Source organism: Enhydra lutris, unplaced genomic scaffold (assembly GCF_002288905.1).
Source record: "Enhydra lutris kenyoni isolate GAN:26980312 unplaced genomic scaffold, ASM228890v2 scaffoldscaffold2, whole genome shotgun sequence".
Lineage (NCBI taxonomy): Eukaryota > Metazoa > Chordata > Mammalia > Carnivora > Mustelidae > Enhydra > Enhydra lutris.
Window position 1 is genome coordinate 7,897,971 of NW_019154086.1, and position 20,920 is coordinate 7,918,890.

General features: G+C 40.2%; 1 protein-coding gene across 1 annotated transcript in view; it reads right to left on the reverse strand.

Moving 5' to 3' along the window:
* Nucleotides 1-20,268, reverse strand: part of LOC111146896 (YEATS domain containing 2) — a 120,706-nt gene extending 100,438 nt beyond the window's left edge. Inside the window, exon 1 of the mRNA XM_022502629.1 lies at nucleotides 20,152-20,268. The gene's annotated coding sequence lies outside the window, so the exon portion shown is untranslated. The remainder of the gene's footprint in view (nucleotides 1-20,151) is intronic.
* Between the last annotated feature and the right edge of the window lie 652 nt (nucleotides 20,269-20,920).

Below are 20,920 nucleotides of genomic sequence, written 5' to 3' on the forward strand. Positions count from 1 at the left end.
TTACCCTAAAGATACGAACGTAGTGATCCGAAGGGGCATGTGCACCCGAATGTTTATAGCAGCAATGTCCACAACAGTCAAACTATGGAAAGAACCTAGATGTCCATCAACAGATGAATGGATAAAAAAGATGTGGTATATATACACAATGGAATACTATGCAGCCATCAAAAGAAATGAAATTTTGCCATTTGCGACAACGTGGATGGAACTAGAGGGTATTATGCTTAGTGAAATAAGTCAATCAGAGAAAGACAACTATCATATGATCTACCTGATATGAGGAAGTGGAGATGCAATGTGGAGGGTTTGGGGGGTAGGAGAAGAATAAATGAAACAAGATGGGATTGGGAGGGAGACAAACCATAAGTGACTCTTAATCTCACAAAACAAACTAAGGGTTGCTTGGGGGAGGGGGCCGGGAGAGGGGGGTGGGGTTATGGACACTGAGGAAGGTATGTGCTATGGTGAGTGCTGTGAAGTGTGTAAACCTGGCGATTCACAGACCTGTACCCTGGGGATAAAAATACATTATATGTTTATAAAAAAATTTTAAAATTCAATAAAAAAAATAAATATGTATGTATGTATGTATATACACACACACACACGCATATATCTGTATGTATATATAAAAAGTAAACAGCTTTCCGATAGTGATGACCTCTCCATGTGTAAAAACATCCCCTCATGAAGGACCTCTTCCACTGGTCTCCGGAAGAGAAGAGGAAGCACGAGAAGCGCCTGCTGCAGAGCCCAAACTCCTACTTCACAACTATGTGGCATCCCCAGAATGCTACGAAATCACCAGTTCAGCCATGCACAAGCAGTAGTTTTGTGTGTTAGCTGCTCCACCGTCCTTTGCCAGCCTACAGGAGAAAAACAAGGCTTACGGAAGGATGCTCCTTCAGACAGAAGCAGCACTAAAAGCATCCTGAATCAAGATAAGGGGGAAACCATGCCAACAAACACATTTTGGATTAAAAAAAAAAAAAGAAAGATTGATTGATTGTCGGAGCACTTGGCTGGCTTAGTCAGTAAGGCATGTGATTCATGATCCTAGGGTTGTCAGTTCAAGCCCCATACTGGGTGTAGAGCTCATGTTAAAAGAAAAGAAAAGAAAGAAGAAAGAAAAAGTAAATATTGTCAATTTAAACTCAAAAAGTACATTTTAGGGGCGCCTGGGTGGCTCAGTGGGTTAAAGCCTCTGCCTTTGGCTCAGGTCATGATCCCAGGGTCCTGGGATCGAGCCCCATATCGGGCTCTCTGCTCGGCAGGGAGCCTGCTTCCTCTTCTCTCTCTCTCTGCCTGCCTCTCTGCCTACTTGTGATCTCTGTCAAATAAAATAAATAAAATCTAAAAAAAAAAAAAAAAAAGTACATTTTACCCTATATACGATGTAAGAAAGCAAAATTACCCTACCATACCCATTCAAGTAACACAAACAAGTCAGAGTTCTTGAAAAAAGTTAAAGTCCAAAAGCAAAACAAAACCTTATAATGTTCTATACTTTGAAATAAACATCAAGTAAAAAGTAATTTTAAAAGGAAACTGTGTTATTAAAAATACAATTAGAAGGGCACCTGGGTGGCTTAGCCAGTTAAGAGCCCCACTCTTGGTTTCAGCTCAGGTCGTGATCTTGGGGTCACGTTGAACCCCACAACTGACCAGCTCTATGTTCAGCATGGAGTTGGCCTGGCCCTCTCCCTGTACTCCTCTCCCAACTCATGCACATGCAGCGCTCTCTTTTTCTCCCTCCCTCTCTAAAATAAATAAATGTTTAAAAAAAAAAAAACAGTAACAAGGGGCGCCTGGGTGGCTCAGTGGATTAAAGCCTCTGCCTTCGGCTCAGGTCATGATCCCAGTGTCCTGGGATCGAGCCCCGCATCGCATCGGGCTCTCTGCTCAGCAGGGAGCCTGCTTCCTCCTCTCTCTCTGTCTGCCTCTCTGCCTACTTGTGATCTGCCTGTCAAATAAATAAATAAAATCTTTAAAAAAAACAGTAACCAAAACCAAAACCTCATCCTGGTAAGCAAAGGAAACCAGACACAAGAGTACACACATGAATTATTCCATTTATATGAAGTTCTAGAACAGACAAATTAATCTATGGTAAAAGAAAAAAGAACTGTAGTTCAGGTGCTGGTGATGAGAACAGACTGGGAAGAAGAATAAGGGAACTTTCTGGGGTGAGAGAAAATTTTTTACTGTAAAGGTACATTTCACATAGGCTATTTGAAAACTTATCCAACTGTACACCTAAAACCTGTACATTTTACTGAATGTAAATTATACTTCAATTTGCATAAGAACTACAAAGATATTTATCAAATCATGTTATCCCCCTGCTCAAAATCTATGGCTTCCCGTAACACTGAAGAATAAAACCACACTCCTTAACATGTCCTACAAGATCTTCCATGAATTGGGCCCTGCCTCCTTCAGCATCCTTAATTAAGATCCAGACACATGGGTTTTCTTTTTATTCCTCAAATACACCTCAATCTTTCCTTAGGGTTTTTGTTTGCTTAAGTAAGCTCTACGCCCAACATGGGGCTTGAACTCACAACCCCAAGATCAAGAGTCATATGCTCTATCAACTGAGCCAGCCAGGTGCCCCTGCTTAGGGTTTTTGGACTTAAGGTTCCCTCTACTTGGAATGTTCTTTCCCCAGATTAGCTTTACTAGATCCCAGCTCAAATGTCTACCTTATCAAAGAAGGCCTTCCTTATTCATATTATCCAACATAGCATTCCCTATCTTCTCCTCCAAAGTTCCTGGAAGCTCTCAGTAAATTATCTGTTGAATAAATAAATGAAGGGATAACTTAAATTCATGCCAAAATATAAATAACCACAGGGAACACAACTACTAACTTATGGTAACTTTTATCACTCCTAATACTTATAAATCTATTTGATATTACTATATTTTCAAAGGTATTATAGCTAAATGTTTACAATAAAGGGATAGTCAAAGTTTGTGGGTTTTTAATTTTTTTTTTTTTTTTTTAAGTAGATTCCACAGTGGAGTCCAACACGGGGCTTGAACTCATGACCCTGAAACCAAGACCAGAGCTGAAATCAAGAGCCAGACGCTTAAAGGGCTGAGCCAGCCAGGAGCCTCATGAGCCACCCAGGTGCTCTGGGATGTGTGAAGTTATTACATACAGACACATGCAGATGAAAAGACAGCTGGCATGGTATATTTAATAACAAAGAGGATAATTTAATGAAAAAAATTTAATAAATGTTATGTTACTATTAAAGGATACAGTCACAAAGATATGCCATAAACCAGATATCAAACAACAAGTCAAAAACGTACAAAATAAACCAGAAATACAAGGAAAGTTTACAGAAATCACAATCATTACAGGAGAATCTGAACATATGTCTCTCAGAAATTTAAAAGATCAAGAAAACAACAGATAAAAATACAGATCGTATAGATAATACAATTTACAAGCCAAGATTTAACAGCTACATACAGGGGCACCTGGCTGGCTCAAGCAGTGCAGGGCCAACTTTGAACTCAGGGTTATTAGTTCATACCCCACACGGGGTGTGGAGCCTACTTAAAAAAAAAATAACAAAATTTTAAAAAAAAATACAGCTATATACAACTCTGAATGCAACAGAGAATACTCTGTTTAAAGTATCTACAAAAAGTCATTAAAATGAAATCAGGGCGCCTGGGTGTCTCAGTCGGTTAAGCATCTGCCTTCAGCTCAGGTCATGATCCCAGTGTCCAAGGATCAATCAAGCCTGACATTGGGCTTCCTGCTCAGTGGTAAGCCTGTTTTTCCCTCTCCCTCTGCTGCTTCCCCTGCTTGTGCTCTCTTGCTCTATCAAATAAATAAAATCTTTAAAAAATTAAATCATAAGATGGAATATGAAGTCACAATTACTAAAAAAACACACAGAAATGTTATAGCCATATTCTCTGATCCTAATAAAATTAAACAAGAAATCATTAACAAGAACTCACTATGATATGAAAAACAAAATACTTTTCTAAATAACTCATGGCTCAAAGAGAAAATTAAAATAAGACTATTTTAAAATTATCAACAAAGAGAACAGCATTTCTAAACCTATGAAGATATGGTCAAAGGCATCAGCAGAGAAAAATGACAAACCGGTTTTCATTTGTGAATACAGATACAAATCCAATCCAGTAGGCTATTTTTTTCTAAGATTTTATTTATTTATTTGAGTGTGAGAGAGAGAATCAGCAGGGGGAGGGACAGAGTGAGAAGGAAAGGGAGAAGAAGACACCCCACTGAGTACAGAGCCCATATGGGGCTAGATCCCAAGACACTGAGATCATGATCTGAGCCGAGGTCAGACTTGTTCAACCCACTAAGCCACCCGGGTGCCCCCAATCCAGAAGGGTATTAGAAAAATAGAAAACTAACTAGAAGCTTTTATTCAGCAATGGGAGATCTAGAAGCAAGGTGACTTGCACTGCACTTGTCTAATGTTGAACCTTCAGGAATATATTAACACAACTAACTTTCAGTAATCTGACTATATACCATCCATTTCATAAACTACATATTGGAAATTTAAAATAGCAGCTTTTACCCCAACACCACCCAAGGCTTCCCAAAGACTGCACAATATGTACTATAAGAAAAAATATCCATTTTAATATTACACTGAGAAAAATCATTTGGCATAAATAAGTCTTTAAAAAAAAAAAAAATCAAAAGATGGGGTGCCAGCTGGCTCAGCTGAAAAAGTCATGTGAATCTTGATCTCAGGGTTGTGACTTTGAGCCCCACATTGAGTGCAGAGGTTACTAAAAAAATAAACTTTTTAAAAAATCAAAATATATTTCAATGTCAATTTAAATTTTTTCTTCTATGTGAAGATTAGTCATAGAACTGTCATCTCCCATTGACCCAGGTAACTGAAAATATACACAGGTAATTCTGTCCCCCAAATCACGTTTTTTTTCACAATACAAACAATCTTAAGTATGGTATTATATGAAAGATTCATATCAAGGGAAATCTAAAACGGAGAAGATTCTGTTCTGATTTTAAGTTGGTACTAACAAAAACTCTGTATCCTAATTATTCTAAGCCAGATTTTATAAATGAAGCCACCTGAATATACTCTCATTTCTTGGTCAACATAATCACTACTTCTTCAACTCATCTGGTATAGAAAAAAAAGTAAGTCTTTTAAGTAAAAATAGTCACAATTTTACACTGGACCAGAATGGTAGGTAGCTAACCAGAGGTCAGCAGTCAGCGTCTGATACGGGCTATTGCCAGTATGGACATATAAAGAACTGAGCACAACAGAAAAGCTAGATAGCTGAGCTAAAAAAAAAAAATTGTGTTATTGGGGGTGCCTGGATGGCTTAGTCAGTTAAGGATCCAACTCTTTGTTTTGGCTCAGGTCAAAAATCAAGTCCCACCTTGGGCTCTGTGCTCAGTGGGGAGTCTGCTTGAAGATTCTTTCCCTCTGCTCCTCCCCCTGCCATTTTCTCTCTTTCTTAAAAAAAAAAAAAAGATTGTGTTCTTATTTAAGTATTACATATTTCCAGGTCAAAAATACCTACTTTCCTATTACACATGAAATTGCTTAAGACCATGCAAGTTGCTATATAAGGTCAGCCCCAGGATCCATTCAGGTCAGTACTTTGTCTCCAGTCTGCAAAGCAACACGTAGAAGAGTTTAGAATAAAACAGCTATTCTGAATTATTCATGCCACCGCTTCAATCTATTAGTGCAAAAACTGGAGAGAGCTGGCCTTAGGTACGTTTTGCTCTTCCTTTACCACCCTCTCCCACCCCTCCACTTAATATATCTTCTCTCTAGACAGAGTGAACTATTTGAAATGTTCAAGGGTTTTGAGATATTGAAGGCAAATTCTTAAGCTGACAGAAGGAAGAACATACACAGGGACCTGCCTGGCTCAGTTGGAGGAGCATGCAACTCTTGATCTCAGGGTCGTGGGTTCAAGCCCCATGCTAGATATAGATTGCTTGAATAAATAAATAAACTTTAAAAAAAGAAAAAAGAGAAAGAAAGAGGTCATATAAGCTTCCAGTAATTTCCCTGGTGGCACTTTCAGACAAAGATCACTGACTGGAATTGTCTGAAATGACAGTTCTGATTCAGATGACAACCCTATTGTTTCAACTGTGAAGCCATATAAGTTTTTTTTCCAAGAGAAGCAAAAGAAAACAAAACTTGTCTACAAATCCAGGTTGAAAAGACAGGAAGAAACTGGACCAGATCAAGATTGTGTCAAATTCTTGGACATAGTCACAGAGAATATATAAATTGAACCAAATCTTGTACACTTCACTAAGTAGGGATTTTTCACTGGAGCTTTCAAATGGACAACAAATTCTATGGGGATAAATCTCATGCTTTTCAATGTGAAGCTGAGATTCTAAAAAGGATATAAGTACCTTAAAACATGAGACCTTTTTCTTTTCTTTCTTTCAAGAGAGGGAGGGCCAGAGGAAGAGAGTATCCCAAGCAGCCTCCACACCCAGCTCCTGAGCCAGACCCAGGCCTCAAGCCCACAACCCCGGAGATCAGTACCCAAGCCAAAATTAAGAGCTGAAAGCCCAACCAACTGAGCCATCCAGGTGCCAAAACATGAAACATTTTTTAGAAAATTGGCTATTCCTTAAATCAACACTCCCTGGTCTAAAAAACTACCTATTAATAAAAACTGTCTAGAATTAGATATAGTGATAGTTGCACAACTTTGTGAATCTACTAAAACAAAAACAAAAACACCAAGTTTTGTACTTTAAAAGAGTGATTTTTACAGTATGTGAATTAGACCTCAAAGTCATAATAGGGGCACCTGGCTGGCTTAGGCAGAGGAGCATGTGACTCCTGATCTCAGGGTCATGAATTTGAGCCCCACGCTGGGTGCAGAGATTACTTAATATAAATTTTTCCCTTTTTAAATTTAAATTCAATTAATTAAACATATAGAGTATTATTAGTTTCAGAGGTAGAGTTCAGTGATTCATCAGTCTTATGTAACATCCAGTGCTCATTACATCATGTGCCCTCCTTAATGTCCATCACCCAGTTACCCCATCTCCCAACAACCCCTCCCCTCCAGCAACCCTGTTTGTTTCCCACGATTAAGAATCTCTTATGGTTTGTCCCCTTCTCTGACTTGATCTTGTTTTATTTTTTCCTCCCTTCCCCTATGCTCCTCTGTTTTATTTCTTAAATTCCATGTATGAGTGACATCAAATGACAATTGTCTTCCTCTGACTGACTTATTTTGTTTAGCATAATACCTTCCCTTTCAATCCAATAAATTTTTTTAAAGTCATTATAAAAAAATAACAATGATGGGGTGTCTGGCTGGCTCAGTTAGTAGAGTGCACAGCTCTTTTTTTTTCCCCCCAAAGATTTATTTATTTAGCAAGAGCGAGAGCATGCAGGGGTAGGGGGTAGGGACAGGAGAGACCCTTAAGCAGATTCCATGCTCAGCAGAGAGCCCAACTCAAGGCTCAACCTCACAACCTTGAGATCATGACCTGAAATGAAACCAAGACTCAGAGGAGGGTGCAGGGTGCAACTCTTGATCTCAGGGTTGTAGATTCAAGTCCCACACTGGGTGTAAAAATTACTTAAAAAAATTAACTCTTTAGAAAAAATGATTAACTTCAGAACACCCAGATGGCTCAATCAGTTGAGCATCTGCCTTTAGCTCAGGTCATGATCTCAAGGTCCTGGGATCAAGCCCCACAACAGGCTCTCTGCTCAGCAAGGAGCCTGCTTCCCCGCCCCCCCCCACCTCTCTGCCTGCCTCTTTGACTACTTGTGAGCTCTTTCTGTCAAATAAATAAATAAAATCTTTAAAAATTTATTTATTTATTTATTTGACAGAGAGAGAGAGAGAGAGAGAGACAGAATGAGAGAGGGAACACAAGCAGGGGGAGCGGGAGAGGGAGAAGCAGGCTTCCTACCAAGCAGGGAGCCCAATGCGGGGCTCAGTCCCAGGACCCAGGGATCATGACCTGAGCCGAAGGCAGATGCTTAACAACTGAGCCACACAGGTGCCCCAGATTAGTAATACTTTAAAATTTGATTTTATCATAAAATATTTCAGATATTCAAAAAATATAAAATGATCGGTGAGGGGAGTACTTAAAGACACTTAAAAGTATAAGCAATTTCCTATTTCTTAGACTTAGTAGTAGCTAAACAGGTTTTTACTATTTTATTATTATTATTCTTTTACTTTGTGGGGAGTCTAGGTGGCTCAGATCATGATCCCAGGATCCTGTGATAGGGCCCCATGTTGGGTGGGGGGGGGGGTCCTGCTTCTTCCTCTCCCTTCTGCCCCTCCCCCCCAACTGTGCTCTCTCCTCCATGCTCTCCCTCTCCTTCAAATAAATAAAACCTTAAAAAAAAAGACTTGCTTATATATGCTATTTAGTATATATGATGTTTTAAAAATAAAACTTAAACAAAGAGGGGCACCCAGGTGGCTCAGTCAGTTAAGTGTCTGCCTTCAGCTCAGGTCACGACCTCCAGGTCCTAGGATCCAGCCCCGCATCAGGCTAACTGCTCAGTGAGGAGTCTGCTTCTCTCTCTCTCTTTCTGCCCCTCCTTAATGATTGTTTGTTCTTCCTCTCAAATAATAAAATCTAAAAAATAAAAAAATAAAAACTTAAAGAAATGATGTACATTCATACTATAGAATAAATCAGTTCCATTACAATGTGACATACACATTACTAAAAATCACCATAAAACTGTATAATAAAAACCACAAAGCAAGGGGAAAATGGAGTTAAGGACACAACATTCAAAAATGCCATGAGCGACATAAAAAAGGGAATCTAATAAAACCAGTAGCATAGTTTTACACATTAAAGGGTTGCAAAATACATAAACGCTACAATAAATATGGTACTTCATCCTGAAAAAGGCCTCAAGTTTGCTTGTGGAAGTGGGCACTGAAAGGTTACGGCTTGTGCATTACTGTGAAGTGGCAGAACGAGGTAATCTGAAATCAACAGAAAGTTGCAGCACCAGATGTGGCTCACAACAGAGAAGTAAGGTGAGGTCACAAGAAGATATCTGCATACAGCTGTGGAGTCCCTTCAGCAAAGTACAGTTTTCTGAATTCACCTAGCATGTCTTGCAGAAGAAATCACACAATCAAATGTGAAATTCACATTATACTCAAATAGTTCCCTGATGTTTTAGTTGCATTGGAGCAAATTCATGTTTTCTTAAAGCAACATTGACTGTAAGACTGAAACGCAGCCATGAGAAAGAATGTGCCAATACGGAAGAAACTCCAAAAACAGACTGTGAAATGAAAAAAAGCAAGGTTCAGAATAATATGTATGTTTTGATCCCTTCTGTGTGAACTAGGGAAGAAAAAAGATTTTTTAAAAATGCTAATACAGGGACGCCTGGGTGGCTCAGTTGGTTGGACGACTGCCTTCGGCTCAGGTCATGATCCTGGAGTCCCGGGATCGAGTCCCACATCGGGCTCCCAGCTCCATGGGGAGTCTGCTTCTCTCTCTGACCTTCTCCTCGCTCATGCTCTCTCTCACTGTCTCTCTCTCAAATAAATAAATAAAATCTTTAAAAAAAAATGCTAATACACGTCTGTGTAGGTTTTCACAGAAGAAAATATTAAAAAATGATTAACAATAGGGGCGCCTGGATGGCTCAGTGGGTTAAAGCCTCTGCCTTCAGCTCAGGTCATGATCTCAGGGTCCTGGGATCGAGCCCCGCATCAGGCTCTCTGCTCAGCAGGGAGCCTGCTTCCCTTCCTCTCTCTCTCTGCCTGCCTCTCTGCCTACTTGTGATCTCTGTCTGTCAAATAAATAAAATCTTTAAAAAAAAAAATGATTAACAATAGTTGCCCCTGCCCAGGGTAGTGATTTTGCTTATGTTATTCCTGAACCACAACATTTGAACTTTCCAAACCTGTTCATGCATTACTTTAGGGAGGAAAATGCCAAAAGGACTAATCTGGGAGATGGATTACAGTTTTACCCTGCTATGGAAGTGCAGCATTCCTATGAAACCTTTCCTAAACTAAAATGTGTATACCCCGCTTTATGAAAGTTCACATTATACTACCTCACTTTTTCAAAAACCTACATCAGTACTGGTTTTCCCCAACTGGAAGAAATCAGAAGAGGATTTCTGCTTTTGTGAAAAAAGCTACGACCATCTTTCTTTGTAAAACCAAAGCAGCATAACGTGAACTTTCAGAAAGCAGGGGATTCCTATAAAGAGGTCTTTATGTCTGTTTTCTTCTCCACTAAATGTTCAAAAGAACAAAGCCAGAGGGCGTGGACCAACTGGAACATTCATACGTTGCTGTTGGAAATGTGAAATGCTACAACCACCTAGGGTACCACTTTGGAAAACAGTATGGCAGTTTCTTATAAAGGATACTCTACCACATGACCCAGCCATTCCACTCCTAGATACTTACCCAAGAGAAATAAAAGCCTATGACCATACAAAAACTTGCAAGCACATGTTCACAGCTTTATTTTCAGGAGTCAAAAACTGGAAATAATCCAAATGTCCATTAACAGGTGAATGGATAAACAAATTGTGATATATCTGTACAACAGAGTATTATTCACCAATAAAAAGGAATGAACTAATACATGGAGCAACATGAGTTAATCTCAAAATGACGCTGAGTCAAAGAAGCCAGTTTAAGAAAAAGTACATACTAGAGTCATTCCACTTATATAAAAAGCAAACTCATCTACAGTGACAGAAAGCTCATCACTGGTTGCCAGGGGAAGGGACAATGACAGGAAGAGGGGAGAGGGATCATTAAAGGGCATAAGAAAAATTTATGGGATGATACATATGTTTACTATCTTGATTGTAGTGATGGTTTCATAGGTGTATAAATCTGTTGAAACTTCCCAAATCGCACACTGTGCAGTTTGTGGATGCCAAATGTACCTCAATGACATACGTAAAAACATACACAGGGCGCCTGGGTGGCTCAGTCGTTAAGCCGTCTGCTTGGCTCAGGTCATGATCCCAGAGTCCTGAAATCAAGTCCCGCCTCCGGCTCCCTACTCAGCGGACAACCTGCTTCTCTCCCTCTCTCTGCCTGCTGCTTCCCCTGCTTCTGCTCTTTCTCTCTCTCAAACAAATAATTTTAAAAAAATTATAAAAACACACACAACTGGGGTGCCTGGGTGGCTCAGCAGCTGAGCACCCAACTCTTGGTTTCAGCTCTGGTAGTGGTAGTGAGATCAAGGTCCTGTGATCCAGCCCAGCACTGGCTCTGCGCTCACCATGGAGTTTGCTGGAGATTCTCTCGCTCCTTCTCTGTCTTTTCCCTCTCCCTCCCCTTCTGCTATTCTCCCCCTTTTCCCAGCACACTGGGGCTCTCTAATAAACAACTAAAATCTTTAAAAACAACACACATACACACAGACACACACAAGTACTCAATATTCTGCCAAAAAAAATATGAAGACTACACAATGGGAAACCTCATACATTGTTCATGAAAGTGTAAAAATGGTGCAGTTGCTGTGGAAAAGTCTGGCAGCTCCTTAAAATGTAAAGCAGAATCGGGATGCCTGCCTGGCTCAGCAGGAAGAGCTTGTGACTCTTGTTATTAGGGTTGTGAATTTGAGCACCATGTTGGGAGTAGAGATTACTAAAAAAAACCAAAAAACCAAACTTAAAAAAAAAACGTTAAACAGATTTACTATGTGACCTAGCAATTCCATTCCTAGGTATATATCTTAGAGAACTGAAAAGATGAAAAGACATGTATGCATAAAAACTTACATGTAAATGTTCATAACAGCATTATTCACAATACTGAAAAAGTATGAACACCCCAAATATCTACCAACTGATGACAAGACAAAATGTGGTATGTTCATACAGAATTTATTTTTTTAAGATTTTATTTATTCATTTGAGAGAGAGCATAAGCAGGGGGAGAGGCAGAGGGGGAGGGAGAAGCAGCCAGGAGCCTGATATGGGGGTCAATCCCAGGACCAGAGATCATGACCTGAGCTGAAGGCAGACGCCCAACCATCTGAGACACCCAGGTGCCCCCGTACAGAATATTATTAAGCAATAAAAATAATTAGGTACTGTAGGGGGCCTGGGTGGCTCAGTGGATTAAAGCCTCTGCCTTCGGCTCGGGTCATGATTCCTGGGTCCTGGGATCAAGCACCACATCGGGCTCTCTGCTCAGCAGGGACCCTGCTTCCTCCTCTCTCCCTGCCTGCCTCTCTGCCTACTTGTGATCTCTGTCAAATAAATAAATAAAATCTTTAAAAAAAAAATAATTAGGTACTGATACATGCTACACCTGAATACAGCATGCTAAGTGAAAGAAGCCAGATACTAATGGCCACATGTTATATGATCCTGTTTACATGAAATGTATAGAAACAGGCAAAACCATAGACACAAACAGTGGATGCCAGGGGAGAAGGGGGAACCAGAACTGACCGCTGATAGGTATGGGGTTTCTTTCTCAGATGATGGAAATGTTTTGGAATTAGATGGTAGAAATGGTTGCATAATCTTGTAAATACACTAAAAAACATTGAATTATACATTTTAAAATGATGAATTTATATTACATGAATTTTATCTCAATTATAAAAAGTATACACACTCTCGGAGTGCCTAGGTGGCACAGGTGGTTGAGTGTCCAACTCTTGGTTTCAGGTGGGATGATGATCGCAGGGTCATGAGATGAGGCCCCACCACAGGTCCACACTCAACACAGAGTCTTGCTTGAGACTCTGCCTCTCCTTCTGCCTTGTCCCTGAACTTGTGATCACATGCTCTCTCTTTAAAATAATTTCTTAAAAAGATTTTATTTATTTGAGAGAAAGCACGAGCACAAGCTGGGTGAAGAGCAGGGATAGAAGCGGCTCTCTGCTGAGCAGGGAGCCCGACATGGGGCTCAATCCTGGGACTCCGGGGTCATGACCTGAGCTAAAGGCAGACACTTAAACAACTGAGCCACCCAGGTGCCTCAATAAATCTTTAAAAAAAAAAAAAAGCAAAAAGCATATATACACTAGGGGCATCTGGGTGATACAGTCAGTTGGGCTTCTGACTCTAGGTTTCTGCTGAGATCGTGATCTCCAGGTCTTGGGATGGAGCCTTCTATCAGGCTCCACACTCAGCACGGAGTCAGCTTGGGTTTCTCTCTCCCCCTCCATCTCCCCACTGCTCACACATGCACCCATGCTCTTGTACTCTAATAAATACATAAATCCTTTTTTTTTTTTTTTAAGGTACACATGCTCTCAAACTAATTTTTTTAAGATTTTATTTCTTTATTTTAGACACAGAGAGAGACAGCACAAGTGGTAGGGGTAGAGGGAGAGGGATCTCGGTCTCCATGCTAATCATGGAGCCCCATGCATGGCTGGATCCCAGGACCCTGAGATCATGACCTGAGCCAAAACCAAGAGTCAGATGCTTAACCCACTACACCACCCAAATTAATTTTTAAGAAACTAATTTTTAAGAAACAAAATAGATAACAATCACCAATGTATCCATTAACTAAACAAAAAAACATATAAATCAAGCTGAAGCCCCCTTTAGCATTCTCCTTACCTTCAGCCTTTACTACCAACACATAACAGGTCTCCCCACACACACCATTCTTTTTTTTTTTTTTTTAAAGATTTTATTTATTTATTTGACAGACAGAGATCACAAGTAGGCAGAGAGGCAGGCAGAGAGAGAGGAGGAAGCAGGCTCCCTGCCGAGCAGAGAGCCCGATGCGGGGCTCGATTCCAGGTCCCTGGGATCATGACCTGAGCCGAAGGCAGAGGCTTTAACCCACTGAGCCACCCAGGCGCCCCCACACACACCATTCTTATAGCTCATTCTTCAGGTAAACAGGATAAACAATCCTTGGCTAGACAACAAGTTCTACCTCTCTTTGTCTGCAGTCATCAAAGCTCACATGCCTGAACACAATTACTTTTCTATGGATTCATATTTCACCTCTATCTTCTCTCTTGCTTACTGAAATGCTATTCATCTTTTAAGAATCAAATCAAATTCCAACTCATCCATGAAGTACACTGCAGTCTTTAAAAACATTTTTTTCTAACTTACAAAACAGATGTTATAGAAACAATTTGCTTCTTAAGTCTTGTTTTCTATGAGGGAAAAAGCACTGACCTTACCCTCTATTCTGCAGCAATAGAGAAACAGGATAAAAGAGGGAGCAGGATTAAATGGGAGTGAATTTAAGGATTGGCAATAAAAATTCACACAAAAATGTCTGGTTAAATGAGAATCCTCTTTCTGAGACTCTATCCTAAGAAACTCCTCTTAATTTACTGTCATATGTGGACTACACTCACAGATCTATAATTTAAATGTCAGTTCTCTTCCTGTATACTTTCTAATACAAGACTGGAAGCAGTCTACAGCAAATTATAGTGTATCCAATGAATGAAATAAAGGCATTTTAATATGGAGGGATATGATCTTATATGTGGAAAACCCTAAAAATTCCACAAAAAAACCCTTTTAGAATAAATGAAGTCAGCCAAGTAGCAGGATACTTAGTCAACACACAAAATTCTGCTCCATTTCTAAACAGAGTGAGAAATCTGAAAAGGAAATTACAAAACTAAGTCCATTTATAATAGCACCAAAATGAATAAAACATAGTTGACCTCCCAACAATACAGGGATTGGGGGCACCAATGCCCATTCAGTCAAAAATCTATGTATAACTTCTGACTCCCCCAAAATTTAACTACTAATAGCCTACTATTGACCAGAAGCTTTACCAACAACATAAACAATTAACAAATATTTTGTATGCTATATGTATTCTTACAATAAAATAAGCTAGAAAAATATTAAGAAAACCATGAAGAGAAAAACACATTTATAGCACTGTATCAAAAAAACTCCACATATAAATGGATACACACAATTCAAACCCATGTGGTTCAAGGGTCAATTGTACTTAGGAATTAACTTAGCCGAAGAGGTGAAAGACTTATACAACAAAAACTACAAAACATTGCAGAAAGAAATTAAAACCAACATAACTAAATGGAAACACATCTTATGTTTACAGACTGGAAAATATTGTTTAAAAGTTAGTACTACCCAAAGCCATCCATAAATCTGATACAATCCCTATCACAATCCCAATAACATTTTTTGATAGAAATAGAAAAACCCATTCCAAAATTCATATGGAGTATCAAGGGACCCTGACAAAAACAATCTTGAAAAAGTAAAAAACTGAAGGACTCACAACGTACTAGAAGCTATAGTAATCAAAACAGTGTGGTACTGCCATAAGGAGAAATATACAGACCAATGGAACAGAACAGAAAGCCCAGAAATAAGGCTTTGCATCTATGGTCAAATGATTTTTTATAAGGGTGCCAAGGCCATTCAATTGAGAAAGGACAGTCTTTTCAACAAATGGCGATAGAAAAATTGAATATCTATATGCAAAAGAATGAAGTCGGACGCTTACCTAACAACATATTCAAAAATTAACTCAAAACGATCGAAGAATTAAATGTAAACTTAAAATAGTAAAACTCTTAAAAGCTTCACAACATTGGATTTGCAAAGATTTCTTAGATATGACCCCAAAGTCACATGTCATAAAAAAATAAATTGGATTTCATGAAAATTTTTCAATTTTGTGCATCAAAGACACTATCGACAGAGTAAAAAGGCAAGTCAAAGGAGAAAATGTTTACAGATCATATATCCAATAAGGGATTCCTATCCAGAATATATAGAGAGAACTCCTGAAACAGAAATAAATAAAATATAAATAAAAAATGTGACTCAAAGTAGGCAAAAGATTTGAAATAAACACTTCTCCAATGATATAGAAATGACCAAATAAGCACTTGAAAAGATGCTCAACATCATTAATATTAGGGAAGTACAAATCAAAACCACAATGAGATTATCACCTCACACCCATTAGGATGACTATCAAAAGAAAGAAAGAAAGAACCAGAAAACAAGTATTGGCAAGGATGTGAAGAAAGTGGAACCCTTGTACAATGTTGGGAATATATGTGCAAGCCACTATGGAAGACAGCATGGCAGTTCCTCAAAAAACTAAAAATAGAATTGCTGTATGATCTAAGAATTCTACTTCTGGGTACATACATACTGAAAGAACTAAAAGCAGGGACTTGAAGAGGTATCTGTACACCCATGTTCTTTTTTTTTTTTTTTTAAAGATTTTATTTATTTATTTGACAGAGAGAGAGATCACAAGTAGGCAGAGAGGCAGGCAGAGAGAAAGGGGGAGACCCTGAGATCATGACCTGAGCCGAAGGCAGAGGCTTAACCCACTGAGCCACCTAGGCGCCCCTGTACACCCATGTTCTTGGCAGCATTATTCACAATAGCTAGAAGATGGAAACAACCCAGGTGTTCATCAACAGATGAATGGGTAAACAAATGTGATACGTACACATACACTGGAATATTATTCAGACTTAGAAAGGAAAGTTCTTTACTCAAAGAATACAGAAACACTAATTCAAAGGGATACATGTGCCCCTATGTTTATAGCAGCAATATTTATAATTGCCAAGATACAGAAGCAGCCCAAGTGTCCACTAATTAAAGAATGGATAAAGAAGATGTGGAATATATACACAATGGAATATTATTCATCCATTTAAAAGAATGAAATCTTGCCATTTGCAACCACATGGATGAAGCCAAAGAGTATGATGCTATAAGTGAAATCAGTCAGTCAGAAAAAGACAAATACCATATGATTTCACTCATACATAGAATTTAAGAAACAAATGAGCAAAGAGGAAAAGAGACAAACCAAGAAACAGACTCTTAATTACAGAGAACAAACTGATACCTACCAGAGGGGAGGTTCGGGGGATGGGTTAAACAGGTAAGTGCACTTGTGATGAGCACAGGGTAATAATTTACAGAAGTGTTGAATCACTATATCATTCCCCTGAAACTAATAAAACACTGTATGTTAACTAACTAGGATTAAAATAAAAACTTTTAAAAAAAATTTTTTAAAAAGAAAATTCTGACACATGCTGCAACATGGGTGAACCTTGAAAATATTATACTAAGTGAAGTAAGCCTGTCAGAAAAACACAAATACTGTGTGATTTTCTTTATATGTGATACTTAATATAGTCAAAATCAGTCACAGAGACAGAATGGTGGCTGCCAAGGACTAGGAGAAAGGGGGAATAGGGAGTTACTGTTTAATGGGTATAGATTTTCAGTTTTATAAGATGAAAAGAGTGATGTAGATGGATGGTGGTATGGTTGCACACTGTTACAAATGTATCTAAGACCACTGAACTGCACACTTAAAAATGGTTAAGGTGGTAAATTTTATGTGTATCCTACTATAATGGGGGGGGAAGCATATGTAGGAGCTAAATGTTAAATATGGCTTTTCCGTTATTAACCATGCATATGTAATAAACTCATTTATTCCCAGAACAGAAAAATACTTAAGGGGGGAAATTCTACAAGCTCTATGTCAAACTACATGTTTTCAATATCTAAAAGAACTCTTGACAATCAATTCCCAGAAGTGATAAACACAAGAAGATATACACAGGAGTGAAAGAGAAATTAACCAATGGCCAATATATGTGGGAAAAGTGTTCAAACACACTAGTAATCAAGGAATGAAAAATCAAACAAGACACCATTTTTTATCCTACCAAATTTAGTTTTAGAGCAAATGGAAATAAGGCATCTCAAAAAAAGGTCTAGGTTTTTCTAATCTGCACTCATTATCTTCACTTCCTCAAGCCCCAATCAATCATTCCAATCTGGTTTCCACCTCCCACTTCTAGAACTCTGGATACTACCAAAAACCAGGGGTGCCTGGCTGGCTCAGCTGATGGCGGGTGTGACTCTTGATCCCTGGGTTGTGAGTTCAAGCCCCACGCTGGGAGTAGAGATTACTTAAAAATTTTAAAATCTTCAAAAATAATAATAATAGTAATACAATGACAAAACTAACAACCTCCAAATCCAACTGAGTATCTCACCAAACTTCTCAGAAGCATGGATGGGCCAATTCTCTATCCTCTATGAACTTATTTTTCTTGGCTTCCATGACACCAGTCTTCTGGTTTTTTTCCCTACCTCAACTGGCTGTTTCTCCTGTCCTATGTTCTATCTTCTTCCAGTACTGACCTCAAAGCACCAATTTTCACCTATCTATACTTTTTCCCTTGATGATCTCATACAGTCCCAGACCTTTCGATATGTAATGAACTCCAAATTTTTATCTAATAGGTCTTGGTTATCTCTTCCATGAGTTCCAAACCTATACATCCAACTGCCTCCTCAATATACCAATTTCATAACTGATAGGCATCTCACATTTAATATACCCAAAAAGAACTAATTTTTCCCACCTCAAATTTCTCTTCCATTCTTCTTCATCTCAGTAAATGTCAAAATCTACTCATAGTAGCTCAAAACAAATACCAAAATGCAAAGAATTCTCAGGGCATCTGGCCGGCTCAGTCAATAAAACATGAAACTTCTGATCGCAGGGTCGTGAGTTCGAGCCCCATGTTAGGCACAAAGCTTAATTTTAAAAAATATATTAAAGGGTGCCTGAGTGGCTGAGTTGGTTAAACATCCAACTCTTGATTTCAGCTCAGGTCATGATCTCAGGGCCATGAGATGGAGCCCCACTTCAGCTCTTCGCTCAGCAGGAGTCTGCTGGAAGGAGTCTGCTGGAGATTCTCTCTCTCTCTCTCTCTCTCCCTCTGCACCCCCCTCTGCTCACTCAGTCTCTCTTTCTCTAAAATAAATAAATCATTAAATATATATATATATATATTTTTTTTTAAAGGCAAAGAATCCTCCCATCCCCTCACTAACCCACTCCCAAGTCTTGTTCATTGTACCTCCAAAGTATTTTTAAATCTTTGTACTTCATTTCTGCTGCCATGGACCTAGCCCACGGTACTGCAAACAGCATCCTAACTGATCTCCCAGCTCCCACTCTTGCCCTCTTCCTCCACACAGCAGTCAGATTATGCTACCTGCCTTCTTAAAACCTTCAAAGGATTCCTGTGAAAACTAAATTCCTAATCAGGGCATTAGCTGCTTCTATATTTGAAAGAACATACACACCAAAAACACACAATTTCTCCAGGCAGTAAAACTATGAATACTCCTCCTTATTTTGCTTGTCTAAAATTTTTAATTTTTCTATGATGAATACATGCTACCTGCTTATTAAGAAGAAAGGATATTGCTGAATACTGTATATTACATCGCATTTTTACACCCTAAGGAGAAAAGAGAATGAAAATTGTAGGTAAACTCTATAACTATTAGAAGCGTTGATGAAAATTCTAGCAAACACATATAAACAATCTAAAAATGAGGTGTCAAGAGCTGTGAGATTATGTTATTTTCCTCTTTTACTTTCTAGTTTTTAACCTAATTACACTCATGATAGAAAAAAAGGTTACGATATAAACCTCATTCACTGTCTTCTGCAATCTGGCCACAACCCACCAAACCAGCCTTTCTTCCAAGTACTCACTTTCCCAAGCTTTCTACTCTAACCCCGCACCGTGTCACACCTCTGGGGCTTTAACTCCGGCATATCCCTGGAATATCCTCCAACCTTTCTAAATCCCACTCATCCTTCGCGAGGGAGGAGGACAGTAAGGATGGCGACAGGTTGGAGGAAGATTCCACGGTTCTTGTCAGTAAACCCACAACTTGCCTGTGTTGGAGCCAAATCTCGTCTCCAATCCCATCCCAGGCCACCAAGCTTAACATCCTGACAGCTCCAGCCACTGGGGTTCAAGGGACCCCCCCCATCCCCTCAGGGAGCGCTGCGCCCCTTAGAAGGACCCTCCAACACACCCAGATTCCAGGCTCCCGCTTCGGAGACTCCCCCTACAGACACACTCACACCGGAACCAGCCTCCCCCTCCCGGTCCTCTGCTCTCTGCAATCACCGGGTCCCTCCCTCCGCTCCGCCGGGGCCGCGCGGCCGGCAGGGTGGGGGAGGGGAGCGCACGTGCCCGCGCCGCCCCCGCCCAGACAATGCCCCGAAGAGCGGAGCGCGCGCCCGGCCCGTCCGCCCGCTCCCGCCAACACTCACCCCTTCTCCGGTCTCCAGCCGAAGCGCAGGGCCCGCTGGGCGCGGCAAGAGGTCACGAGGGAGGTGCGGGAGCGGGCGAAGCCCCGCGGAGCCGCCCCACCACGAGGCCCCAGCAACCCCGGAGCCCGCGGAAGCACACGACTCGGCAGAGCCCGCCCGTCCCTTTCGGCCCCGCACGTCAGCAGCAGGGGCGGGGCGGGACGCGCGCGGCGGCGGCGGTGGCGCGCGCGGCCCCAAGGGCGGGACTTGCAGGGATGTGGGCGGGGCCAGGGCTCCAGCCGGTGCTGGGGCGCGCGCCAGGCTGGAGCTGGGGTTGGCGGTGGCCCAGACTCTGATCCCGGCCTGTGCTGCCGCACTGCCTGGGGAGTATGGATGTCGGTTCTGGCAAAGGCACCGTTCTTTATCATTTCCTCAGTAGAAATGGCGAGTTCCAGCCTCAAGTTTGACAGAATATTCATCCTGCCGGCAAATATGAAGCTTCTACAGTAATAACAACAGTAGTTAAAATTTGTGTGTTTATCATCTTGAGCCAAGCTTTGTGTTAGGTGCTAGGGATACATAAAACAATAGTTATTACTAACCTGTTATACAGATGCAGAAATTGAGGCTCCGAAAGGTTGGGACTTAACTAGTTTATACAACTAGCGAATGGCAATCCATCATATCCAATTTACCTCCTAAGTATATATATATTTTTTAAGATTTTTATTTATTTTTGAGAGAGAGAGAGAGAGAGAGAGAGAGATTGAGAATGAATGAGCCAGGAGGG